General features: G+C 35.0%; 1 long non-coding RNA gene across 15 annotated transcripts in view; it reads left to right on the forward strand.

The window, feature by feature from the left end:
• The first annotated feature begins 1,084 nt into the window (after positions 1 to 1,084).
• LOC140621501 (uncharacterized) overlaps positions 1,085 to 27,078 on the forward strand; it is a 271,826-nt gene continuing 245,832 nt past the window's right edge. For 8 of the 15 annotated variants that reach the window (XR_012021230.1, XR_012021217.1, XR_012021227.1 and 5 more), the window contains exons 1-5: positions 1,104 to 1,238; positions 1,670 to 1,764; positions 2,852 to 3,035; positions 4,285 to 4,372; positions 13,230 to 13,387. This is a non-coding gene — a long non-coding RNA (uncharacterized lncRNA). Of the gene's footprint in view, positions 1,239 to 1,669; positions 1,765 to 2,851; positions 3,036 to 4,284; positions 4,373 to 13,229; positions 13,388 to 27,078 lie in introns of all 15 variants that reach the window. The other 7 variants (XR_012021218.1, XR_012021229.1, XR_012021220.1 and 4 more) reach the window with 7 other exon arrangements.

A 27,078-nucleotide genomic window follows, 5' to 3' on the forward strand; every position in this document is an offset into this window, starting at 1 on the left:
GAGTGGTTAAAGGGAGATTTCACTCTTTTGTAGAGAGAATACAAAGACAGTGGGAGATTGCAGGCAAAGGATTAGTAAACAGAACAGCATCAAGCTTCTCAACAGGGAGACCAAAATTTTAAGATCATAAAACAATGTTCAAAATTCTGAGGAAAATCATTTCCAAGAGCAAGGAAAAAGGAAATTAAACTGACTCCTTCTCTGTCATCTGTAGGCAGGAGAACTGTCTTTCAGAATCTGAGGATGGACTCATGAAAGTGACATAGAAAACTAACATGAGGAATTTGTTTACAGCAGGAAATAAAAGTTGTAAAGGAAAAAAATATCATAGTATAAAACTACTAAACTTCCTTCTCATAAAAGTGTATTGATAATTCTGTGAAACTTGAACATTAATTGCTTTAACTAAAACACTAACAGAGCCATATCGGTATAGGTAAAGAGGTGTGTATGAAGGTAAGGGTTTTAGGGGGGTATAAGAAATATAAGTGTTTATTTTAGGAAGAAAAAATGAAACATTAAGAAGGTAAATTGGAGGAAAATAAAATGAGAGTAAAAGCTTTAAGAGAGGACAGCCTGGTTGGCTCAGCGGTTTAGTGCAGCCTTCAGCCCAGGGCGTGATCCTGGAGACAAGGGATAGAGTCCCATGTCGGGCTCCCTGCATGGAGCCTGCTTCTCCCTCTGCCTGTATCTCTGCCTCTCTCTCTCTCTCTCTCTCTCTCTCTGTGTCTCTCATGAATAAATAAATAAAATCTTTAAAAAAGAAAAAAAAAAGCTTTAAGAGATTTAAATTTGGTCACTTCTTGGATCTGTGAGTAAAGGATTTTTATCCTGAGGTCGCTTTTTTTGTTATAAGCCTTTAAGAATGATTAAGGTTTTATATTTTATAACATAAAACTTTGATAATAATAGTAATATGTCCATAACTGATTTTAGTCTTTACTTTTTATTGAAAAACAGAATGTGTATTGTAAGGATCATCATTTTTCAGGATTCTTTCCTGTTTGCTAACTCTAGTGCTCAGTTTCTGCCATAGAATCTTGAGGTTTGATGCAGTATTGTTACAATTGTTTTGTCATTTTCTGCGGGGCACAGTGTTCTAACCTCACAGCTGTGCCACTTGTAAAAGCCTGTGATCTAATCCTTAATTGCCAGGTAAACTGAAAAATGGAAAATGTTGGAAGAAAGATTTGATCCATGATAATATTTTTAATGATTTTCTTTCTCTGGTGACCAAGGTACTTGACAAAGCCTTCTAAATTGTTCTTAGTAGCCACATTTATTATTTATGCAATTACTCTTCTTGATACTCAAAAGCCTAGTGATAAAAGAAGGGGAACTGGACATAGGAAGAAAATAAGTTTGTTTTTTTTTTCTTTTTTTTAAGATTTTATTTATTTGACAGAGAGAGAGAGAGAGAGAGCCAGAGAGAACAAAGAAGGTGAATGGCAGAGACAGAGGGAGAGGGAAAAGCAGATTCCCCACTGAGCAAGGAGGCTGATGTAGGGCTTGATTCCAAGACCCTGAGATCATGACCCGAGCTGAAGGCAGACGCTTAACTAACAGGGCCACCCAGGAGCCCAAAAATAAGTTTTATATAGAGTTCGAGTACATCTGAAATTTGAGAACTATTAACATTGATAGAAATTTTCTGCTGCTTATGGCCTAGGGTATATTTTGGAGATCTGTAGGTAGGAAGAATGTTCATTTGACAAGAACAGAAGCAAACAAAATTAAGATCGGCATCTCTTCTTAACAAGCATGGTAAATTGTATTGAATATCCCAGTCCTTCATCCCTCCTAGTGCCCAGTGCCTTTGATGTGTTTCTTTGTAGGGGCTTTCTGACTTTAGGTTTGGTCGTGCAACCTGCTTAGCCAATGCAATAAGGAAGACATGACAGCATGTCTTTTCCAAATCTAGGTCTTCTGAGGCCTCTTCAGTGCTTACGCTCGCTTTTTGGCTTTTCTGATTACCTTGAAAACATGAGAGAGACCATGGAAATCTATTGAAGAATGAGAGAAGCCTAAATCTTGGAAAGCCAGCTGATCCTCAGATGTGGCTAGACATGCCAGTGAGCCCAGCAAAAACAGAGATGCCTTGGCAATCCCAGATGACACCATGTACATGAGAAACACACACTGATTAGTGTTTGCTCCTAAGACCCTGTGGTTACTTTATGTGTAATTTTATGTGGCAGTGAGTAATTGATAAACAAATTAAAATCCTTACATTTATTTAAGATTTTATTTATGTATTCATGAGAGACACAGAGAGGTAGAGACATAGGCAGAGGGAGAAGCAGGCTCCCTGCGGGGAGCCTGATACTGGACTAGATTTTAGGACCCCAGAATCACGACCTAAGCCAAAGGCACATGCTCAATCACTGAGCCACCCAGGCATCCCAATGTTTACATTTATTTAAAAAATCCCCAGATTAATACCTTCATGTAGACCTTTGAATTATACAGCTTATAGCTCCAATGTATTAAAATATAAGAAACTGTTAAATTATAGTCTAATTAACTTAACATTTAATAATAATGTTGTAGAATTCAGTGCTAAATTTTTATTTAATTACTTTAACTTGTGTCCTACGAATGCAAATATCTTTAATCAAAATTTTATCAGGTAACTTTTGTTTTTTACAAAACAGCGTAATTGTCACCATAAAATATTATTGCTTTGATACATGAAGAAAATTCTTAGTGATATCTGAAAATAAATAAGTCCAATATTAAGAGTTAAAATTTTTCTACTATAAACATGTCTTTAGTTTCCTATAGCTGCCATAACAATGTGCCAGAATCCGGGTGCCTTAAGAAAACAGAAATTTATTCTCTTACATTTCAGGAGTCAGAAGTCTGAAATCAAGGTATTAGCAGACAGAGTTGGTTACTTCTAAAGATTGGGAGAAACCACTCCACGCCTTTTTCCTAGCTTCAGGTGCTGCAGGGGATGCTTGGCATTCCTTAGCTTATATCATCTCAATCACTGGCTCAGTCTTCACAGCATCTCCACCCTGCATGTCATCCAGGTATAAGGACATTAGTCATCAGTCACATAGATCCAGGCTAAATCCAGTATGAGCTCTTTTTGATATTCTTTTTTTTTTAATTTTATTTATTTATTCATAGACAGAGAGGCAGAGACACAGGCAGAGGGAGAAGCAGGCATCATACAGAAAGCCTGACGTGGGACTCGATCCAGGGTCTCCAGGATCACGCCCTGGGCTGCAGGCTGCGCTAAACCCCTGCGCCACCGGGGCTGCCCTGATATTCTTAATTATATCTGAAAAGGCACTATTTTCAAATAAGGTCACATTCACAGGTAGTGGAAATTTGGACTAGGACTTTTTTTTTTTTTTGTGGGACACAGTTCAAACAACTACAATATCTAAAATATAATTTTAAATATTATTAAAAAATAAAACCTATCAAAGACTTTGGGTACTACTCTTCTCTACTGTTAACCTTTGCCAAGACTTATAGTCATTCAAATTTATGTAGAAAGGAGACCTCAGAAAGCATCTACTCTTACCTCTTTTACAGGTGAGATAATAAGAAGACATAACTCATTTTAGTTGGAAGTCAGAAGTAAAACAGTGTGTAGGTGCCTAACTTTTTAAGTAAAGTCAATTTTTCAGTAAAGGCAGCCAGACGTCCAATCTCTTTGCCACACATTATTTGTGTGTCACAGATGACTCCTTAAACTTTTGAATATCAGTTTTATCATGTTGAAATTATGTATCATATTTGCCTCAAAGCATTATTACAGTGATTAAATGAAATTAAATATCTACTATAATATTTGGTATATTGTAGATTAAGAAGCTTAGCAGAGTTTCAAATAGAAAATGACAGAGCTTCTTGATGCCTAATCCTTGGTCCCATTACTCCTTTTACATTAAAAGATTGAGCTCTGGGGTTCTCCTCTGTGTTCTAGAAACTAGTATTCCCATAGAGCCTTATTATTGTGACATTTCATAAAAATCCTGTCAGTCTTTTCATGATCTTCATGTGAATATTATGAAGAATTACAACAGTAAATCCACATGCAAATACATAGGGAAAAAATGAAAAGCTGTAATTGGAAAATGTTTCTCCCTAATAGAAAATAATTACCAACTTCTCTGAAATAAATGAACAGTATTTCTTTGATTTTGTATATATAATATTCATTCATTGGTTATTTCAACAACTATAAAATGGGCCCTTATTTGTGCCTGGAATCATGCTCCATTAAAAAATGATAATACTTTTCTTTTTCCCTTACACCTTATGAAGTTTGAAGTCTAATTGGAGAAGACATTGGTGATAAAGTAGTCTCCCCAGGGAAGCAGCTGGTCTCCCCTGGAAGAAGCATTCTCCCGTGGTAAACTAATTTCTCCTTTGAGTTCTATAATAATATGTTTATAAGTACCACTAAGAATATTATAGCTGAATGACCACAAATGTAAGATTTAAAGATACATGTAGAGAAGAAATTCACATTCATGATTATTTATAGAGAGGAAATAACACATATCAGATATTTTCCAATTGAACTTTGTAAATTGGTTCGGATTTCTCAAACATACAGATGTTACAAATAGTTCAAGGAACTTTCATATACACTAACCAGTTTCAGCAGTTGTTTGCATTCCACCCCATTTTAGTCATATTCTCTCTCTTCCTTCTCACTCTTATCCATCCCTCTCCTTCTTCTGTATCATCTATGTATCATCCTATCACCAATACCATTTAAGGATAAATGTATTCATTTCTTGTGATTGCCATAGGAAGTTACCACTTAGTTGTGTACAACACAACTTGGTGGTTTTAAATGATAGAAATTTATTCTCTCACAGTTCTGGCATCTAGACATCCAAAATCAAGATATCAACAGTATTGTGTTACCTCCATAGACTCTAGGGGAGAATCCCTTCATTGCTTCTAGCTTCTGGAGCTGTAGGTATTCATTGACTTGTGGCCACATTACTTCGGTCTCTGCCTTCTTACATTGCTGCTTCTGCTTGTGTCCCAAAACTGCATCTGAATCTCTTTCCTATAAAGATGAATCTGTTCCTATTTAGGACCCACTCTTAATCAAGGATATCCTCTTCATCTCTAGAACTAGAATTTGATCACATGTTTTGCCATACATAAAGTAATATTCACATGATCTAGGGATAGGAATTTAATATATTTTGGGGGGCCATTTTTTATTCTCTACAAGTAAGAAATATCCTGACCCTTTATCCCAACTTTCTTACATATTACATATTTCCTAAGAAGTATATTCTCTTAAGTGAATGTAAGACAGTTGACAAAATTAGATAATCTAACATTGATATAATCAGTGTTTACCTAATCATATTGGAGTCTGAGGCAAAAAGGAAAAACCCTAAATAATACTGTAATAATTTAAAGTGGATACTTTGTTCATCATGGATTTTTGCATTAAGCTTTTTAAAATATTACCTTCAGATATTATTTATTTTGATTGCTGAGGTTTTTATTTGTTAGTATAAAATTTACCCCTGAGAAGAATGGCTCCCTTGTTTCACACTATCCCAGCCTTAATCCATAGCCTGTATTGGAATCTTAACAGTTTTCCCAATGTTATTCTTAATAGCCATCTTCTCCCATCCAGAATTCAGGATCATGGGTCACACTTATGTATGTCTCAACCTTTCTCTTCTATATTAATCGTGATATTTTGAGGAGAAGAGGTCGGTTATTTTGTAGGATGGCTATCAGTTTGGATTTTGGGTTGGCCAGCTCTTTCTTTGTATTTGACATATATGTGTGATAGCAGGAATATCACTGAAATAATGTATCTTTTTTTTTAGGGTATTGTATTAGGAATAATATGATGTTGCTTTGTTCCACTGAGTGGTGATTGGTTAGGTCAAGACTGGTGACCTGTCATTTTTCTCCACCATAGTTACTTTTTTCTCTCTATAATTATTAAACAGGTTTTAGAATACTTTTGGCAACTATGCAAATATCTTATTCATTGTCAAAATTTCACTCAACTGCTCTAATAACCATTGATTTCTAAGTTCTTTGTTACAGAAATTACAACTGTTTTATACTATATTTGTAAATGTATTTTAGTTGAAATTCTACAGTAAGAGATTTTCACTCTATATGTGTATGTGTGTGCCTAGATATAGATAGATACAGATATAAATATCAACTCAAACTTTTATATTCTATTCAATGAGACATTAAGCTGTCCTTAGTATGATTAGTGAGAACTCTTCTTGCTGACTTTTGGATACTTTTGAGAAATCCCCATAATTCCTTCCTGGAACTTTTCTCATGTTCCTGACCCAAAAAAGATGTAAGAATATCATCTACTATTTTATATGTAGCAGTCCTGGAATTAGCCATTTGTTCAAAAAGTTTGGTAGCTTTTAGTGTGGAATGGCCTCTATTACTTTTGATGATGTTAGCTGTCATTTAGAGCCTTATACCCTTTATATAATATGACAGTTTCCTGTGGCTTCTTTCAAGATTTTCTCTTTATTTTGGGGTGTTGTCATTTTGACTTTGATGTGCTTTAGTGTGATTGTATTTACCCAGCTCACAGTGTACTGTTCTTCTTAAATCCGTAAGTTTAAGTTTTTCATCAGATTTGAACTATGTTTAGCCTTTTATTCAAATATTGTTTTCTATATCTTCTCTTCTTTTGGGGGGAATATAAATATGCATATCTTAGAACATTTTATAGAGTCCCAAAGGCTATTGGATTTTTCTCATATTAATTTTCTTCCTCTTATACATATAATAAATGTATAACTCTATTGAATTTTTATAATGTCCTACATACAGGTCATTGAATTTCTGTTTATTTTGTTTATTTTTCTCTTTGTTGTGAAGTGTTGATCTATCTTTGAGTTCACGGACTTTTTATTCCCTGCTGTCTAGCTCATCAAGGAGTTTTTTTTTATTTTACTTATGTTGTTTAATTTAGTTTTTATAGAACTTCCTTTGTTTTTCATAATTACAGATTTACTGCTCATATTCCCCCAAATATTCATTGTAATTAAATATTGTTTCAGGACCTTGGATATATTTATGATAGCCGACTTCAATCCCTCATCTGATAATTTCAGCATGTATGTCTTCTTGGAAATCTTTTCTGTTGACTTCTTTTTTTCTGAGTATGAATTGTTTGTTGATTATTCACATGTCTACTAATATTTCTATTGCATTTTAGGCAATAGAAATATGTGGTGGGGTTCTTGTTCTATTTATATTCTTCTTAAGTGTATTGATATTTGTTCAAGCACTGAGTTTAAATGAGTTGAACTCAAACTGCAAACTGTTTCTTTTATGATGGTCAGCAACTGAAAATCTGCATCCTTCCAGTTTCTCACTGCTTTATTTGACAGAGCCTTGTATCTCATTAATGCTTAACTAGATCAGTGTCTAATCATGGATTTTGCAAATTTTATAGATAGATTTTGGCATTTATTCCATATGCAACTACTTTTTTTAAAGGCATCCCCCCAAAAAATAAATAAATAAAGGGATCCCCCCTTAATCTCCTAGCCAATATGCCAGTTTCAAAGTCAGTGTGCTGACCTCCTACACTCTGTACTATAGGGATCAGGGCTTATTGTCCACCAGAATCGTGAAAACACTTAAATCACATACGGTCCACTTGCTGCCTTTCAGAGGTCATCCTTCTCAAGACTCTTCCTGTTTTAGGTCAATACCTAAATATAATATTTCTTAATACTCCATCTAGATTTTATAGGTTTTACCTATGGGAGAGTTTAACTATACATATTTCTCTGTTATTACTGAAAGGTAGAATCTTAAAGTTATTTCTAAACTTGAAGATTTTTTAAAATTAAAATTTATATTAACCTGAAAGTGGAACTGCTCTGATTGAATAAAGAAATGGGCATGGGATCTTGCCCTTTCTCAATTCTATGAGCACGTACAACACAAAATTATTCATGTGGTACTCCCCCAAATACTACATTTCCATGGACTGTTGGAAATATACCAAATAATGAATATATAAGATGGAAGCCTATACCATAAAGAATGTGTTCACATATGTGGCCAGAACAATTAACTAAGTTTCACCACAATTTTTAGGCAAACTCCCAATAGACATTTTAAAAAAATGTGTAGCACTTCATATACATTTGAGGGTGTTTTCAAATATATAACTTACTATTCACAGCATGCATATAAGTAGAGCATATATAATTATTATCATTTTAGTACTACTACTATTTTATAATCCTACAAGACATCATGGAAACATGTAATTTCGTGACTGTATATATCCAACACTATGTTAAGAGTTTTGAAGATATCATCTTACTTCGTTTCTATGAAAAGCTTTTGATGGTTTATTAGTTCAGTTATAAAAAGTGAAACTGAGAAACCAAAAGACCTTAAGACTTACTCAAGGAGAAGGTCGTATAAATATGATTCACAAATCAAACCTTAGTCTGTATTCTCGTAAAAGCACATTTTTTCTTTCTTTCTTTTTTAAAAGATTTTATTTATTTATTTATGAGAGGGAGAAAGAGAAAGAGGGAGAGATTGAGAGAAAGAGACAGGCAGAGACACAGGCAGAAGAAGAAGCATGCTCCATTCTATACAGGGAGCCTGATGCGGGACTCAGTACTGGGCCTCCAGGATCACGTCCTGGCTGAAGGCAGGCGCTAAACCACTGAGCCACCCAGGGATCCCCGAAAATCACATTTTTTTCAAATATTATATCATTCTGCATTTTCCACAGAAGGTAAACGTCTTTCAAATGAATTAAATATCTTGACTTTAAATATACAGTCATTCTACAGAAACTGGACTCAAAATCAGTTATTTTAATGGCTGAACTTGGCCATTTTTTGTATTTTATCTTAGTACTTGAAGGAAGGAAGATACAGACAATGTTAAGACTTTAGGACATTTAGTACAACCAGAAATTTCAATGGCTTAACTAAATAAAAATCTAGTTCTTATTTACATAAAGCCTACTGTGAATCCTTTATTTTGGGTTAGAATTTGAACCAGTGGTATCCATTAGAGGTATCATGTGAGGGTTACATTCAAGCACAGATTTTAGGGAAGTAAGAGGGTGAGCTATGTATATCATTTGGAAAAGCAATGATGGGAGAACAAGAGAGAAAGTTCAAAGGTCCATATTGAAACAGTTCTTAGAACATGACGAATAGTAAGAAAACCAGTGCTTTTGATATAGAAAGAGGAAAATATAGAAAGTGAGATTGAGAAAGTAAAGTCTGTAGGTCCTTTAAAACTATTGCCTGTGAATGAGATAGAATTCTTTTTCTTCAGTCCTCCACTCCTGGCCCTAGTACCTATCACCAAAAATTCCATAATGAATCTTGTAATTAAATGAACATCTTTCCTCTCTTCTCTTGAGGACAGATTCTGAGTATGATTGCTATCATATGTGCAACAAATTTCTGTGTTTGGCACCTAATCTGAAAAGACGTGATTTTATTGCTTGTTTCTTTTTTTATTTTAATTTATTTATTATTTATGATAGTCACAGAGAGAGAGAGAGAGAGAGGCAGAGACACAGGCAGAGGGAGAAGCAGGCTCCATGCACCGGAAGCCCGACGTGGGATTCGATCCCGGGTCTCCAGGATCGCGCCCTGGGCCAAAGGCAGGCGCTAAACCGCTGCGCCACCCAGGGATCCCTTATTGCTTGTTTCTTGATAAGCTTCAGATTTTGTGTTTCACTTTGCCTCTAATTTTATGGGTCCCCCTGTGAAAATGCAATTCTCTTTATATGCTGAGAACAAAGTCATTGGACTTTCATTATGCTCTTTGACCACAATCAGTTTGGCCCTCTATAAGTGAATTCTACCAGAGCATAGGTTTGGGTTTTTTGCCAAGCCTGGAAATTTGGACATTCTATCCAAGTCAATTGGCTTTTCCATTTCACTGTGCTTGCTGTATGCCATAACTCACCATTCTATACCTTATCCCTTCAGTTCTACTCTGCCCCAACTAACAGAACTGACACCAACCATAATTTAGTGGTGACATATGGTGCTGACCTCCTGAAGAATGCGAAATGATCTGATACTCCTTTAATTGCATAGTCATCAGTAGGAGTTGATAGGCTACTACTGTTATGTGACTTATTACTGTAAAATGATTCCATGTGTAATGTGCATAAATTTTCTCCAAAATTGTCATTTTGCAGTGGCAATGGAAAAATAGAAATCAAAACAAAAAACAATTAATAAGACCTTGAGAGGTAAAATGATCTGCTTCATTCTAGAAATATGTTTCACCTTGGGAAGGGAAGTCATGATGATGGAAACCTGTAGATTAAGTAAATTGGGAAGAAGTAGTTGTGGAGAACTATTTTAAAAATGAGTAACCCATTAATGAGCAGATTAAAATTATAACCCACGGTTTTGATATATTTTGGAACATCTTTATAATACTATTGAAAGTAATATGATTTTTTTTTTCAGTTTTTAAGTTAATGTGACAAAAAAATCCCTGTTTCTGCATCTGTTTTGGGCTCCTTGCAGGGAGCCTGCTTCTCCCTCTGCCTATGTCTCTGTCCTCCCTCTCTGTGTGTTTCTCATGAATAAATAAATAAAATCTTTTTAAAAAATAAAAAATATTAGCAACTTCTGGCATCTAAGTGGCCCAATGGTTGAGCATCTGCCTTTGGCTCAGATCATGATCCCGGAGTCCTGGGATCGAGTCCGGCATCAGGTTCTCACAGGGAGTCGGCTTCTCCCTCTGCCTATGTCTCTGCCTCTCTCTGTGTGTCTCTTGTGAATAAATACAATCTTTAAGAAAAATAAAATAAATAAAAGCAACTTCTATGGCTAAACTTTAGTAAAAGAAACCGGTAACAAATTGCTGCCAAATATATTAAAAACACTCTTAAAGACACATTTGATTTTGGTTCACATGGACTGTGGAACAGCTTTCAGATAAAAGCCCACAGAGAAATATATATCAATCAGTAAAAATAAACCAAAATGCATTTTATTGTAGTGAGTTTCATATTTTTTCTAAGTCAGAATCTATAAAAAGGTAACACTTTTCAGTGAAAAAAGGTATTTTTTCCAAAATAAAATTTATTTATTTATTATCTACCCAGTACCTATTTTTTTTTTCCTGAATCTGTGTTTCATTAAAGGTGTAGCATTGTGTCAGGAAATGAAGAAAATTTTCCTGAATTAAATTGTAGAAATATTTTTTAGCACCATGGTACTTTCTTTAAGAATTGGACATATTTTCCCTATAGATTGGTTCTAAACTTGATACATATTAAGGTTTATGATAGAAGAGCTAGAGATAGGTATCCCACTCCTCAATCTGCTTATCCAGAAATGCATGTAGGTTTTCTTTTGCAGATAAGTAAACCATTATCCCCTAAGAATTCATTCTGTTCAATTTTTAAATATGCTTCTCTCTGCTGCCTTCATGACAAAGTGCATGTTTTTGAGCAAAAGAATGTTTCTCATACTTTCCAGGATAGCAGTATACAAATATTCAGGTATTATTGTGAGTCCCTAAATATTTTCATAGAGTAGGCAAGCCTGTAAAACATTAAGAGAGAAAAAAACCCAAATAGCTCCAGGTGTTTAAAGTTCATATTTTCTTTTTCTCAGTTGTTTTAACTGGGAATTCACCTGACTCAAGGCATGAAGCCAGTCTTTCTTCTGATCTCTCCCTTCAAAATCATCGTTCTCCATTCCCAAAAGAAATTCATGCCTCTCTTTTACCCATCATGATACTTCACTGTTACTTCACTTTGGGATAAAAAGCCTCAAAGATGCCAAATATGTTGGATGAACAATAGATGAAAATATATAATAGATATGTATGTAATACAAATATAACTATGTATATAACATACATATATTTAACATGATTGTGTATATATAACTATATATAACATATATATGTAACACAAATGTGTAATAACACAAATATATGTGTGTGTGTGTATATATATATATATATATATATATATATATATATATATATATGTATTGAGACATTATGAGTAATTGACTCGTAATTCTGGAGTCTGAAGAGTCCCACAATCCATAGTCTGTCATTTGCAAGCTGGAGACCTAGGATGCCAGAAGTGTAGTTCATTCCAAGTCTAAAGGCCTGAGAACCATGGTAGCTAGGGCATAAATCCCAGTCGTAGGACAGAAGATAAGAGGAGATGTCCCAGCTCAAATTGTGATGCAGGAAAAAAAAGGAGGAGGCACAAATTGCTTCTTTTTTATACCTTGTGTTCTATTCAGGCTCTCACCAGATTGAATGATACCCACCTACACTGGGAAGAGCCATCTATACTGAGTCTACCAATTCAAATGCTAGTCTCTTCCAGAAACATCTTCCCAGAAACCCCCTGAACCAATGTTTATTTGGGCACCCCATGGTCAATCAGGCTGACATATAAAATCAGTCATCACACCAAGCAAAGTGTAATCCAAAACTGATATTGTGAACAGTATTTTATTCAAGGTATCTACAAACCATAGTAGAAATTTGTGCATTCCAACACACACATAACACATTTTATTAGGGTAGAAAAGTGTCATGAGAAATGAGACATTCTGACCTATTCCACAATGTCTGAATTAAAATGTATTATGGAATATATTTCTGGAAGCAATATCAATTTTTCTTAACAAATTTGCCTCTTCTATCACTAACTATTATCCATCAGTGCATTCATTGTTACTGAGAAAGAGAATCAAGAGGAAGGAAAACATTCAGACCATTAATAAGAGCTATGAAGGAAGTGACATTTGATTTCATTCAGTAACCTCTGATGGTAAAGTAGACTTATTTGTCTGTAGAAATCTTAAGAGCTCCACAATTTGTAAAATGGTATTGGTAAACACATAGTGAATACAAGCTTAACCACTACTCTGCATTCTCACCATTATTGATCAGAAGAAGGATCCTGGCCATTTCTCTTATTTACTTGTTTCAAAGATATACAACTTTTCATATTTCACATGATTTTAAGAAAGATATAAATTCATGCCCTTATTTTCTTAGATATTTATTTAGAATCACAAGAGAATCCTCTCTTTTTCCTTACCCCTACTACTACCATTTGGCCAAGCCACAGTCCTCTCTCATCTAGATTATCATAGTTGTGTCATAATTACTTTTGTTTGCAAGATACAGCATCCAGAATAATCCTTATGAAACAAATTTCATTATGCCACTCCTGTCTTCTAAAGATTCCACAGTGAAGGAGCCTCAGTGTCCATCAAAAGATGAATGGATAAAGAAGCTGTGGTCTATATATACAATGGAATATTACTCAGCCATCAGAAACGACAAATCCCCGCCATTTGCTTCAACGTGGATGGAACTGGAGGGTAGTATGCTGAGTGAAGTAAGTCAATCAGAGAAGGACAAACATTATATATTCTCATTCATTTGGGGAATATAAAAAAAGTGAAAGGGAATAAAGGGGAAAGGAGAGAAAATGAGTAGGAAATATCAGAGAGGGAGACAGAACATGAGAGACTCCTAACTTTGGGAAATGAACAAGGGGTGGTGGAAACGGAGGTGGGTGGGGGATTGGGGTTACTGGGTGATGGGCACTGAGGGGGCACTTGGCGGATGAGCACTGGGTCACATGCTATATGTTGGCATACTGAACTCCAATAAAAAATAATTTTTAAAAAATAATATAAAATAATTAAAAAATAAATAAAGGGAAAAGAAATAAAATAAGGATTCCACAGTAAAATGTAGTCCTCACCATCACCAAAGTTCTGAAAAAAATTGGTCCCATTACCTCTTTGGCAGGTGGTGTTACTATTCCTCCTACATACCTGCTCACCCCTCTCAAACCACACCCACTTCCTTGTTCTCCTCCAGCATCCCAGAATATGTTCACTTCAAGATGTTTGCAAGGCCTTATTTGAACCCTTCTATAATGGGCAGCAGGAGAAAGTATTTCAAGTTTCTGTGCTTTTTCTTTAAAAAAAAAAGATTTTTATTTATCTATTTATTCATGAGAGAACACAGAGAGAGAGAGGCAGAGACACAGGCAGAGAGAGGCAGATTCCCTGCAGGGAGTCTGATGCAGGACTTGACCCCAGGACTCCAGGATCACGCCCTGGGCCAAAGGCAGGCGCTAAACCACTGAGTCACCTGGGCTTCCCTCTGTGCTTTTTCTTAGAAATAAATATTGGTAATGCTTTAAAAACAGTTGTGAGCAAAAAGTGCAATAGGACAAAAAAGTTACATCAGATTACTGCAATTATTGGAAGACAGTGATAAGAATGTGAACCAAGGTAGAAAGAATAGTAAAAAGAGAATAGACTTTGACATATTTAGAAAGTGTCTGGCCATTTTATGAGGGAAATAAAAAAATAAAAAAATAAAAAAAAACAGATTCAGAGGCTTGTTTGGGTGACCTAAGGAATAATCACGGCATCAAATGAAAGTGCTTAGATATCGACAGAACTAATCTTTATACACAAATCTGCTCTTCCATAGACTGTATGGCTTGGAAAAGTGCAGAGCTCATAGATCTGAGGGGAGACCATCCTGGACTACCTGGAGGCTTGTTTTCTCTGTCTTTGTATCAGTTTAACATCCAGCTTAGAAGGTCCAGGATAACTCAATTAAGAAACAAAAACTAAAGACTCCCTCAATTAAGCTGCATAGATGTTTACAATAGTCCTAACTCTGAAAACACTCTGAGCATTATGGAGATGGATCTGTGTTCTAACAAAATATTGGCCACGGGAAAGTCAGACCAGCCATGCCCAATTCAAGCTGTGTGATAATATGGTTGTGACCATCCTACTAATTCCTTTAAGACTTCCTTCAGTAAATCTTCATTCATGTGTCTCTTCTGCTTTTTTGCACACATTTTTAACTTTCCTTTGTATATGGCCAATTTTAATCATTTAAAATTTCCCCCTAAGATTTCTAGTTTGTATTTATTATTGTGACTCCCTAATTTTGATTGCAGCCATTAAAAAGAAATCTTGAGATTTGGACAACATGATTCCACATTTTCAAATAGGAAAACAGCAGTCATTGAGATTAACTAAAGGAGAAGTTCAATTAAGAATCTAAACAAAAATCTATGTGTACTGGGTATTGTATGTAAGTGATGAATACTAAGTTCTAAACCTGAAACTAATATTACACTATATGTTAACTAACTGGAATTTAAATAAAAGCTTGAGGAAGAAAAAAAGAATATACACAAAAATCATAGCTCAGAACACTAGGCTAGTCTGTAAATTATCCTGATTCTATAGGGAGATATTTTAAAGAGACTAAACTCCCTTTAATTATACAATCCTGCTCTGCAGGTGTCTAACAATGAATGATTTTTGGCTATAAAGTGGATATATTGATGGTATCTTCAGGATTACTTTTACAGTAACTATGATAATTTATGTCATGTACATATATATTTACTAGTTTTTAAAAATATTAGCTTATAATGTTGGTGCATTATTATTTCTAGACTCTGAACTTTTTGGATTCCTGGACTTGAACCATAGCTACATTTCAAATGCCTACTACAGTGTGTGATAAAGACCAAGTTTTCAATATATATTTCTTTAAGGAATTAACCATTTACATGACCTGATTCCACAGTGTTTCACTTTTAAATGATTATGGAAAATTGATATTGGAAGAAAAATTCAATTAAATTTGAACCAGTGCAGTTCCAAATATGTAATAATATTTGTAAGAATAAAGGAAATAGTGTCATTTTCAAATATTTACACCTTCTTCTATTACCAAGTTTACGTCAAAAACTAAATGTTTTCCCCCTACTTTTGCTAATTTTCTTTAAAAAAAAAGATTTATTTGAGAGAGAGAGAGAGGGAGGAAGAGAGAGAGAAAGCATGGACAAGCATATGAGTGGGGGGAGAAGCAGAGGAAGAGAGAGAGAGAGAATCTCAACCAGACTCCCTGCTGACTATGGAGACCCAATGGGGCTTGATCTTACAACCCATGAGATTATGACCAGAACTGAAATCAAGAGTTGTTTGCTTAACTAACTGAGCTACCCAAGTGCCCCTCATTCCATTATTTTCTTTCCTTAAATTATACATGGGCTATGCTTTTGTCCATCTAATTTGAAAGTTATAAAAATTATATTTTAAGCATACAATAAGTGTTTAGAAAACCTCTTTTTTGTGTGTCATCATTAAATATCATAAGAAACCACCATGTATGCAAAGCTAAATAAAAAAATATAATTCTAGAAGATATTTTAACCATATCTCAGTCCCTAATAGAAGTAATTTTCTGTATTTTGACCTAATATACCTTTATTATTAAACAACTTTATTGAAATTCTTTAATAAGAATTATATTCTACTTTGTAACAGTTATGTTAAAAACACTGATTATTGTTATTAATGATAAGTCAAGAATTATATTCAGCAACTTTTTAATTTAATATATATTGCTCCACCTCTGGGCCCCCAAAATAATAGAAATCATATTGATAGCTATAACAGGATTGTAAAACAAGAATATTACATTTTAAAATGTATAAGTATAAGCACATTAACCAAAGACTGCTATATAATTGTGAACAGCATAATACCATTCTTTTCTTAGGTGAATTAATTTATTTCATTGTCCTTGTTAGTGCCCATCACATGAAAGAGTAAGTTGTTAACAGTTTGCATCTGGGATATAATGGAAAGATAGAGAATTCTAATCCTCACTATCTAATTCTATCCAAATTACAAAATCAAATTAACATAAATACAAGGAAAATGCACAGAATGTGCTAAGGATTAGAAACTAAAAAAAGAAATTTCAATGTCCTATTCCAGCCTTCTAAATTTTAATTAGATACCAGATTCCTGCCATAATTCTATTGTGTACACCCATTTTAAAATTCTAAAACTTTTCATTTTATAAATCAGAGCATTTTTAATTATTTTAAATTTTGTCATTGCATGATACTATTGATTTTGAAAGTTTTCAGGGAAAAGGGAAAGAAATATATGGAACTTGCATATCACTTTAGTTCTGTGTGAATTTCTAAGGGAGAATCTAGATAAAACTACTCCAAAGTGTTAGTTTAATTAGACGCTGTTCAAATTAACCAGGCATTTCCCCCTACTTCCAAAAAGAATCAAAGAATTCCAAATACTGCCGTAAAAATTGATACAGTGAAACCATCACACATATGGTTTTATCAGAACATATTCTCTTTCTTAAGTGAAAATAAACTCTTTCTGAGAGTAAAAAATCTGAACAGAAATCCCATTCTTGATTATCTGCAAAAGCTACAAAAGCACTTATGGGCCTATTCAACCATCAGAGAGGCAGAATTTTAGGGAAGTCCATTCCTGAAATGTATCTTTATTTCCTGATGTGCTTATTGCCAATGTTATTTTAGTTGTTAGAGTATCTTAAAGACATAAAAGCAGTTGGTTAGATGTTCTAAAGATGATGGCAGTAGCCTGCAGCTTACATAAACACTATAGGGTCCATGGACATAGTCGCAATAAAGCAGAACATCGAAAACACAGCTTATATAAAACTTAATACACTCAGCCCGGAAGATACTTTTAAACATTTGCTAAAATTACTTTACAAGCAGGCATGTTCACTATAAAAATCATCGTAATGGTGAAATAAAGCAGAGGTACAGAATAAAATGTAAGAAATTCTCTCAAACAATTCTATTTAAGCATCTAAATAACAACTAGGGTTATCTTGATGCAATTTACAGAGTTCTTTTACATTAAGATCTCATTTATAGTTTTCTGGTATAGATAATTATCTTATTAAATTTAATGTTGTTCCTGAAATTTCTCATGTTTACATAATACCTAAATGAGTCTCTGACCTATTTTCCTTCCAGATATGGGTGCTTCTGTGCATGTACTACTATCTTTCGAGTAAGATTAGTTCATGGGCTACCCCTACAACCCTGTGTGCATATGTTTTTTAGCAGCTTATTTTATGTAGGATACAATGCTTATTATAGACTGGGCATCATTATTCAGAGGGAAGAATTGGTAGTATTGGAAGAAAAAAAATGTTGTTAATGTTAATTATCAGAAATTTGTTTGTGATTAGTAAATTCACATGAAGTACCGAACTGAGACTTGCTTGGAACCAAGCTGCCTGGGTTTTCTTTCACTGAATTGATGCTTTCTCATCATTTCCTATAAAAGAAGTAAAATTGAAGGGAGAACATATCCCCTTGTGAACATGACCCCATATTGCACAGATAGTAGAGCTCCTTAGCTACAAGACATATTTCTGCGGGACAGTGGGATGATATCTTGCTGACCTTATTTTTGTGAGCTTTCACTTTCCTCAGTGGTCTATTTCTTACTGCAGTAGGCATAAAGTTATGGACGTTATGGAATTGACACTAAATTTAATACATGACAGATAGTGACCATGAGGGGGCCTACCTTGTCCAATGAGCTGAAAATATTAAAAATCAATATATATGTATATATATATTCATATACATACTCATATACTTAACTTTTTAAAAAGAATGTTTTACTCTTCTGTGGAAATGGTTAATCATATTTCCTTTGTAAATACTAATCATTATGTCTGGAAATCCTTATAATAAAAATTATAGCATGTTTGCTTTGCTTAGTCTTCAACCTCCTATTATGTAGAAAGCAACAGGAAAACATTATATAATTTTTAACAGCAAAAAGAAATACAAAGTAGCCCTCAAAATCTTTTTTTTTTAAAGTATATCGCATGACTAAGGTTGTAAGACCACCTAGTGAAATGAGATCCAAAGAGTGGGTGGCAGTTCAGAGAGGTAAGGTGGAGAGACAAAATAAATGAATTGGCTTGCTTTAGGCAGGTCTGTAGGGAGAAGTAGTGCCTACCATAGAAGCAGGACATCAAGCAACTGAAAAATTTAAATTCTTTTTTTAAGGATTTATTTATTTATTTATTCATGATAGACATAGAGAGAGAGAGAGAGAGAGAGGCAGAGACAGAGGGCAGAGGAAGAAGCAGGCTCCATGCCGGGAGCCCGACGCAGACTCAATCCTGGGACTCCAGAATCGCGCACTAGACCAAAGGCAGGCGCCATACCACTGAGCCACCCAATGATCCCGAATATTTTAAATTCTTAAAGGTCTGGGCTAGCCTGAGAGTTTAGAATCCCAGGAATATCCCCAAAAGAAGTCAGCCACCACCTTACATCTCATGTTTATTGTCATCCACCATGGTTCACAAGGAACATTAGTGGTAGGGCAAGAGGCTTAAGAGAAAAGAGACTCTATGGTGGAGACATGCAGGGATTTCCCAGGATTTCCCAGACATGCAGCAAAACTTAGAGGAAACTCTCTGCATACTAAACTCTGCACAAGTTTATGGTAGTGGTTGACTGTCACAGGGAGACAAATAGCATGTCTGTATACCAGACTCTGCTCTGATAAAGACAAAAGCTATCTGCTACTAGAAGAGGGACAAGAAACTTATTCACCCCTACGACTCTGCATTGACTTGAGGCAGAAGACCTCTGCCGCTGAGTAATAGGCAGAGAATTCATGGTCTAGGCTCTGCACTGAGTAGTAGGAAAAGGTTTACTGACAACCTGGTGGGGTCAGGACTTCTAAGAAGGCCTCACTTCTGAGGTTTAGGTATACAAGTCCTGCCTAAGACTAAGGATGAAGCAAGAGAATTGAACAACCTGTCCACTCAAGCTATGAGCCTACAATGAGTACCAGGAAACACGTACATACACACAACTAAAAAATGACAGAATAGGGGATCCCTGGGTGGCTCAGCGGTTTAGCGCCTGCCTTCTGCTGAGGGCATGATCCTGGAGTCCCAGGATGGAATCTCCCTGCATGGAGCCTGCTCTCTCTCTCTCTCTCTCTCTCATGAATAAATAAGTAAAATCTTAAAAAAAATAAAAGTTACAGAATGTGTCTCATGTAAACACACATAGAAATCCTTAGCAGAACATTAGGGAATGAAATTCAACAATATTTAAAAGGATAATTCTCCATGGCCAAGTTAGATTTGTCCCAGAAATGCATGATTGTTTTATCATATGATAATTAATGTAATTTGCCACATTAACAGATTAAGAGTATAAGATCATATAATCATTTAAATTGATGCAGAAAAGCCATTAGAGGAAACCTCAGGATTGGGGAAAAAAAAGCTTTCTCCACTTTATAATGGACATTTATAAAGAATCTACAGCTGATAATCATCTTTTAACATTAATAGCTTTTTTGCTAATACTAGGAACACTGCAAGGATGTCCTTTTTCACCACTTTCTCACATAGCATTTTACTAGAGATCCAAGGAAGTGCCATAATACAAGAACAAAAAGCATATTGGATGGAATTAAAAAGTAAATTTTGGGGAGTAGATGTCTGTGTGTATAGGAAATCCTAAAAATTCTACAAGAGACCATAATTTGACAGTTTCTTATAAATTTTAACAAGCAATTGCCATATGACCCAGTAATTCTACTCTTGGGCATTTATCCAAGAGAAATGAAGACCTATATTCACATAAGACACTGTACATAAATGTTCACCAGTATACAAAAGATTTTTTTTTCTTAATAACCCCAAACTGGACACCATCCAGATGTCCTTCATTGGTGAATGATTCAACCAGGTATGGTTCATCCACACCATAGAATACTATTCAGCAATAAAGCATGAGCCAACTATATTGATACACTCAACTTGGATCAGTCTATGAGAAAGTATGCTGAAAAGTTGATCTGAAAAGGTTGTATAGTATATCATTCCATACATATAACATTCTTGAATTAACAAAGCCCTAGAAATCGAGAACAGATTAGTTGGGTGCTAAGGATGGGAGGAGGTGGGGGGAGCTGCAAAGGGATACCACTAGGGATCCTGGCAGAACCATTTGGAGTCTTCACTGCATCAAGGTCTAAATCCTAGTGATGATATTCTAGGGTTTTGAAAACGTTATCATTGGGTAAAAGGTATGAGAAATCCCTCTGTATTTCTTATAACTGCATGTAAGTCAATGATCATCTCAAATTCACTTACAAATCAACTTCTAAAACTGGACATTTCAAAATAATGGCTGTCTCATCATTTCAAAACTTCCTGGAATTTATTATGCATTTAATTTTGTTTTCAAAATGTAGGAGTGCTTATTTCCTAGGTATCTGTTCTTTCTAAATTATTACTATTGTGGCTTATATAGCATTTTATACTCTTTTAAAGTACAGTCTCTTTTGCTCATACCATATAATTACATGTGATAAGTTTAGGTCAAGTTGATTTGTTATGCTTACTAGTTTTACTTCAGTTTTATATTTATTTCAATATTACTACCAAATTAAATGGAGTAGTTTAAAAAGAAATATCCATCTTAATGTTTGTTTAACATATTATTGATTTAGATTATTTTTTAAATGAAACAAGTTGAAAAGTTATCAGCCTTTCAATATTTGTGCTAAAATTGTGAACTCTCTACCCCTAAATTGTAATATTTGATTATATGTCTTACTTTTGACCAAAAAAGAAATATTTGCTCACATTAATTGTCTTCCAAGGTCTTTTGGCATAAATATTGAATAAATACCTTCAGCTACTTGGAACATAGAGGTGCCATTAAAATGGGGCAGAATAAATATATTTTCATTAATTAGATATATAAACTAATTATCCAGAACTGAGTGTGGTTCTTATTCATATATTCCAATATGAAATGAGAATTTGGATCACTGTTCTTTGGTAATACCAACATGGAACACGTCCCCTGTTTTAAAAGTTATATTTTTGAAAGATTTTCCCCAGATTTATAGAGTACATGTATATACCTGTGTGTATGCATATACATCTATATTAATACCCAGAAATTCATCAAATTATAAAAATATTTGAAGTTTAGTGACAATTGCCTAAATGTCAATAACCTTAACTGTATGTATGTATGTATGCATATACATACCCTCCACATATATATAAACATATATATTTAATGAAAATATAAATTAAACAATTTTGAAAATATTACTTTAGGGAATTTCCTTAAATCTGGCTCAAAGCAGTCATCTAAATATGCTTGAAACTTACTCGAGGTGAATAAGGTACGAAAATGAAGAGATTTTAAAGCTTTCCTGGCCTCCCCCTAGTCTCATAAACTGGGCAATATGGATTGGGTAATCTTTAATATCCTATAATGCCAACTTTGTTTTGAAAAGGAATGTGTTTTTTCTTATAGTGGGTCTTTATCTAGTCCCCACTGAATGGAGAAAACAAGAGAAGATTCTAAGCAATACTTATTTTACTTTTATGAGTATACACCCCACCCTATTTTAGCACCATTGGCAGGGCCATTTGAAAAGAGGGTCCTGGGTTCCCATTATGTTTCTACCTCTTACATGTTGTGTTCATTTTGGCAGGTTACTTAAAATCTATAAAATGATGGTAATGGTCATGTCTTATAATAGTTACAGTGCTTGAAGTGCATCCTGTGGTAAAATAGCTACCAAAATTTGTGAGAACAGAGAGAAGACATGAATAGACATGGTTTCTTCCTTTGCTTCATTTGTCCCGTAGATATTCAGACATATTTGAGAAAATAAAAATGCCAAGCCCTTTGTTTTATACACATATAACACAGGAAAACAAACTAATGTATGTTTTTAGTCAGATATTCTATTTAAACTTTCTGTTTAACAATTTAACATACAAAATATATATGCATTATTTTATAGGATATGAGAGAGTCTTTAAAATTTTTGTCTTTTGAAACAGTGAAATGTGAGCAGAGGTAAGGTATATCACTTGTGGGAAGAAACTTTAATATCTAGAACCCAGTTTACAATTTTTTGTTTCTTCTATCATGGAGATTGATATATCCCAAATGGTTATGTTTTGATAGCCTAAATTCCTAAGTAAGAGTGACAGGAAACAGAATTACCCACTTAATAAATAAATAGCCACCACCTTGAATGTGAATGAAATTAATGACAGTGGATTATAGCTGTAAGAGAGCAAGACACTCTCTGAGGAGCAATATACAGAGAAGCTCCAAAGCCAAAAGGAGAGGCAAAAAGAGTTCAAAGGCTTTTAGAAGCCTCTGGCATCTGAAGCTTCAGTCAATTCCTAGCCATAATAACTCCTCACACTAAAGTCCTATTAACCTCAGTTCTTGTATATAACAGATTCAGTTTTCAGCAACATAAATTATATGAGGCATACCAAAAGGCAAGAAAAAATATGATATGAAGAAATAAGCAAGCACCAGAACCAGACTTGGCTGTGACACAGATGTTTGAATTATTAGGCAGGAAATTTAAAGTAATTGATTGATATGCTCATGGTAATGCAAAAAGCAGACCACATGCAAGAACAGATGAGTACTGCAAGCAGATACGTGGAAACTCTAGAAAGTGTAAAAAGCAAATGTTAGAATTATAAACGAAAACATCTGTTACAAACCACAGATTCCTTCAACAGGTTCATCAGTATACCTAACATAACTGAGGAAAGAATCAGTGAGTATAGATCAATAGAAACTTTCCAATCTGGAATGCAAAGAGAAAAGAAACATAGAATTGACCAGAGCATTCACATTAGTGGAATACCATCAAAAGGTGTAATATTGGGGATCCCTGGGTGGCTCAGTGGTTTGGCACCTGCCTTTGGCCCAGGGCGCGATCCTGGAGTCCCAGGATCGAGTCCCCATCAGGCTCCCAGCATGGAGCCTGCTTCTCCCTCCTCCTGTGTCTCTGCCTCTCTCTCTCTCTCTCTATGTCTGTCATAAATAAATAAATCTTTAAAAAAGGAGTAATATTACTTGAAAAGCACAAAAAGAATGGAACAGAAGAAATATTTAAAATAATATTGACCAAGAACTTTGCAAAATTAATGATGGGCACCAAATCACACACGCAAGAATTTTAGAGAATACCACAAGCTGGAGTGGATAGAAATCCACCCCACCCACTCCAACCCCCATATTCCCATAACCTTCATGGTAGTGACTTCTGCCAAAACTGTAGTGATCCGTTGAGAGAGAAACATCCCATTTCCCAAGGATGTATTTAGGAAAAGTGCTATGCCAAACTGGCCAAGGTTCTTAAGTTCATAATTTTTTGATTCACTTACATATCCCCTTTGTCTTGGCCAAAATCTGTTCCCAAAAGAATTGGTTAGGGTCACTAATTGGTGGGATCTTTTTCCCTGCAGGGTCTGTATCAGGGTCATGCAGTTCCATCTTACCCAGGCTTCCTAACTTTGGCCCTCAGTAAACAGGAGGCTTCTGGCTTCTATTTAACAAGGAAGACGTTTTACTTCCTCCCTCATCATCACCTACACACACAGCATGCAAACACAAACACCTGACAAAGTTACTATTTTAAGGCTAGGTAACAGGAAGAAGAGCATTTTATGTGGCCAGTACTGGACAAAGGTAGTCCTCTTGGTAAATACTATGTAAACTTTTAAAGATAAGCAACCAGGAACTGATTTTGTATTTAGGGAGGGAAAAAGCTCTGTCTCATCAAGCCCCCCAGGAAAATTGGGTGTCTCTTTAGGCTTAATGATTGGGGCTAAATTTGCCTTTTAATAACTCTGCATTTATGATTTTTGCAGAATATAAAACACGAAAAAGTATGTTTTTCAAAGTTCACTTACATACGGAAAAGGACTGTTAAGTGAATTTGGAGATTTAGAGGAATCAACGTCCTATAGATAAAGTAATGACAGTGCCCAAGAGAGCTACATTAAAAAAAAAAAAATCAGTGGTTCAATGAGAAAAGGGGGAACACTATTGATAAAGAATTCACAAAAGAAAAAGAATCCATAATGGAGGCAAACAATGATCTATGGAGAATTAGGAGACTAATCTGAGGGATGTGGAGATTTTTAATAAATTTAGAAAAAGAGTCCTCATTGGAATTATGGAGATAGAATCTTGATTTGATGGATTGCTGAGGAAATAAGTCATGAAAAGTTTAAAAAATTTGGCAGATTATGATTATGAGAAGATTGAATTTAGCAGAAAAAGGTAAATTGAATAATGTCATAACAACATGGTATGAGAAGATGAGGCTAGATTCTAACCAGGTTTAAGGATTTATGGGATATTTGTATTTGAAGGGCAAAGTTACAGAGAGCAAAACACAAATGTAGTCATAGGAGGCAAATAATTTCTTATTTTTCTATTTTTTTAAATTTTTATTGAACTTTTAGAGAAAGAGCGGGGTGGAGAGGGGCAGAGGGAGAGAAAATCTTAAGCAGTGGACACATAAAGGGAGAATGTGGAAAAAAGTTAATGAATTTTGACTACTTGGGAGTAGTTCTTTGGCTGAGGCTGTTGATTATCCATAAATATTCATTTCCCTCTGTTTTGGGAACATGACTTTTAGCCTGACATTGCATTCTCTAATGACCCTTGTTATTTGCGGTCATGTCACTCTGCCAAGGGTACTTGGATCATATTGATAATGCCATTTTGGTTTATACCGTTAAAAGTAACACACTAGGGACACCTGGGTGGCTCAGTGGTTGAGCTTCTGCCTTTGGCTCAGGTCGTGATCCCGGAGTCCTGGGATCGAGTTCTGCATCAGGCTCCCTGCAGGGAGCCTGCTTCTCCCTCTGCCTATGTCTCTGCCTCTCTGTGTGTCTCTCGTGAATCAATAAATAAAATCTTAAAAAAAAAAAAAAAAAGTAATACACTCTAGTGCACCAGGGTGGCTCAGTCCTTCAAGTATCTGCCTTTGGCTCAGATGATATTGGAGTCCTGGGACTGAGCCCCGCATTGGGCTCCCAGAACAGGGATCCTGCTTCTCCCTCTCCCTCTGCCTCCCACCTTACCTGATGTTCTTTCTCTCTCAAACAAATAAAATCTTAAAAAAAAAAAAGGTAATACACTCTCTTAGCCTTTTCTCACTTCCTGTCTGAAAGATATTGAAACTGTTGCAACTTCCTTGGACTTGAGATGGAAGCTGTTCTCTCAGCTGTGAATCATGTACCACAAGAGCAACACACAAAACCACAGTAGAGGTGTCTCTTGTCTGAGCCAGTGTTACAGTGAGCTACGTTGTTACAGTGTCACAACTTGTACCCTTCTGATAAAGCTCCCATCATGGACAGTCCATTTTCATAACTCCATTAATGTATTTCTTGTTGACATGCGCAAATATCTAATATCAAATTGCATTCAAATGATCAAAAAAGAATTGCATATTTTAATAATGTGAAGACTTTATCCTGTGGCTGATGTTGCTACTTTTTAAATTGTATGCCAGGATTTACAAAAATGTTCACTATGAAAATATTTTTCAGGATAGACTTGAGTTCTCTAACTGATAGCAATACTAAAGGAGAGGGTCGAGTTTTTAAAGAAGTCAATGAACTACATGTACATGTACAGCCTTTATGTAACACCATTTGTGTGAGTCAAGCTGTTGTTAAGCACTTTTGAGTTTATTCTCCAGGGTGTACTGACCAAACTCTAATCTCATGGAAAGGTAAATATAACTGAAGTGTTTGGAGAGGTGATGGGAAATCAGTGCCCAGAAAGAGCACTTAGCTATGTTTTCAGCCATAAATGTCAAAGAACAAGGTCATAAGTGTTTCTTTCTGTTTCTTGAAAGTGTTCTGAATTTGAACACCTTTCTTTTTATTTTCTCTTGGGCTCTGGAATGAAAAGAGATGGGTAGTGAACTGACTTTCCAACATTTATTGTCTTAACACAGTTACTTCTTCAAGTAGTAACATCCTTGTATATAGTTTCCTATTACATTTATGTGCAATTATCTTCTCATTTTTTTAAGTTCTTATAGCCCACTAATTAAGACCCTTCCACATTTGTTTATAGTCCAGGAGTCCCTAACGGAAATAAACTTCCAAGTGTAGGAGCTATCATGTAGTAGATTCCCCCTGGATTAATTCTGTTCTAGTATTTTCTGTTATGCAGGGCAGAGCATCTGGCCTTTCAGATCTCGGATAGAAATGGTAAACTGTGACTTCCAACAGTGCACTGTTGAAAATGTTATCTGATACGTGGCTAAAATATATATCATTAATACGTTCTAGTATTTTATTTCTAGATTTATTTGTTAATTCAATAAA

This window comes from Canis lupus, chromosome 30 (assembly GCF_048164855.1).
Source record: "Canis lupus baileyi chromosome 30, mCanLup2.hap1, whole genome shotgun sequence".
NCBI classification, from domain to species: Eukaryota; Metazoa; Chordata; class Mammalia; order Carnivora; family Canidae; genus Canis; species Canis lupus.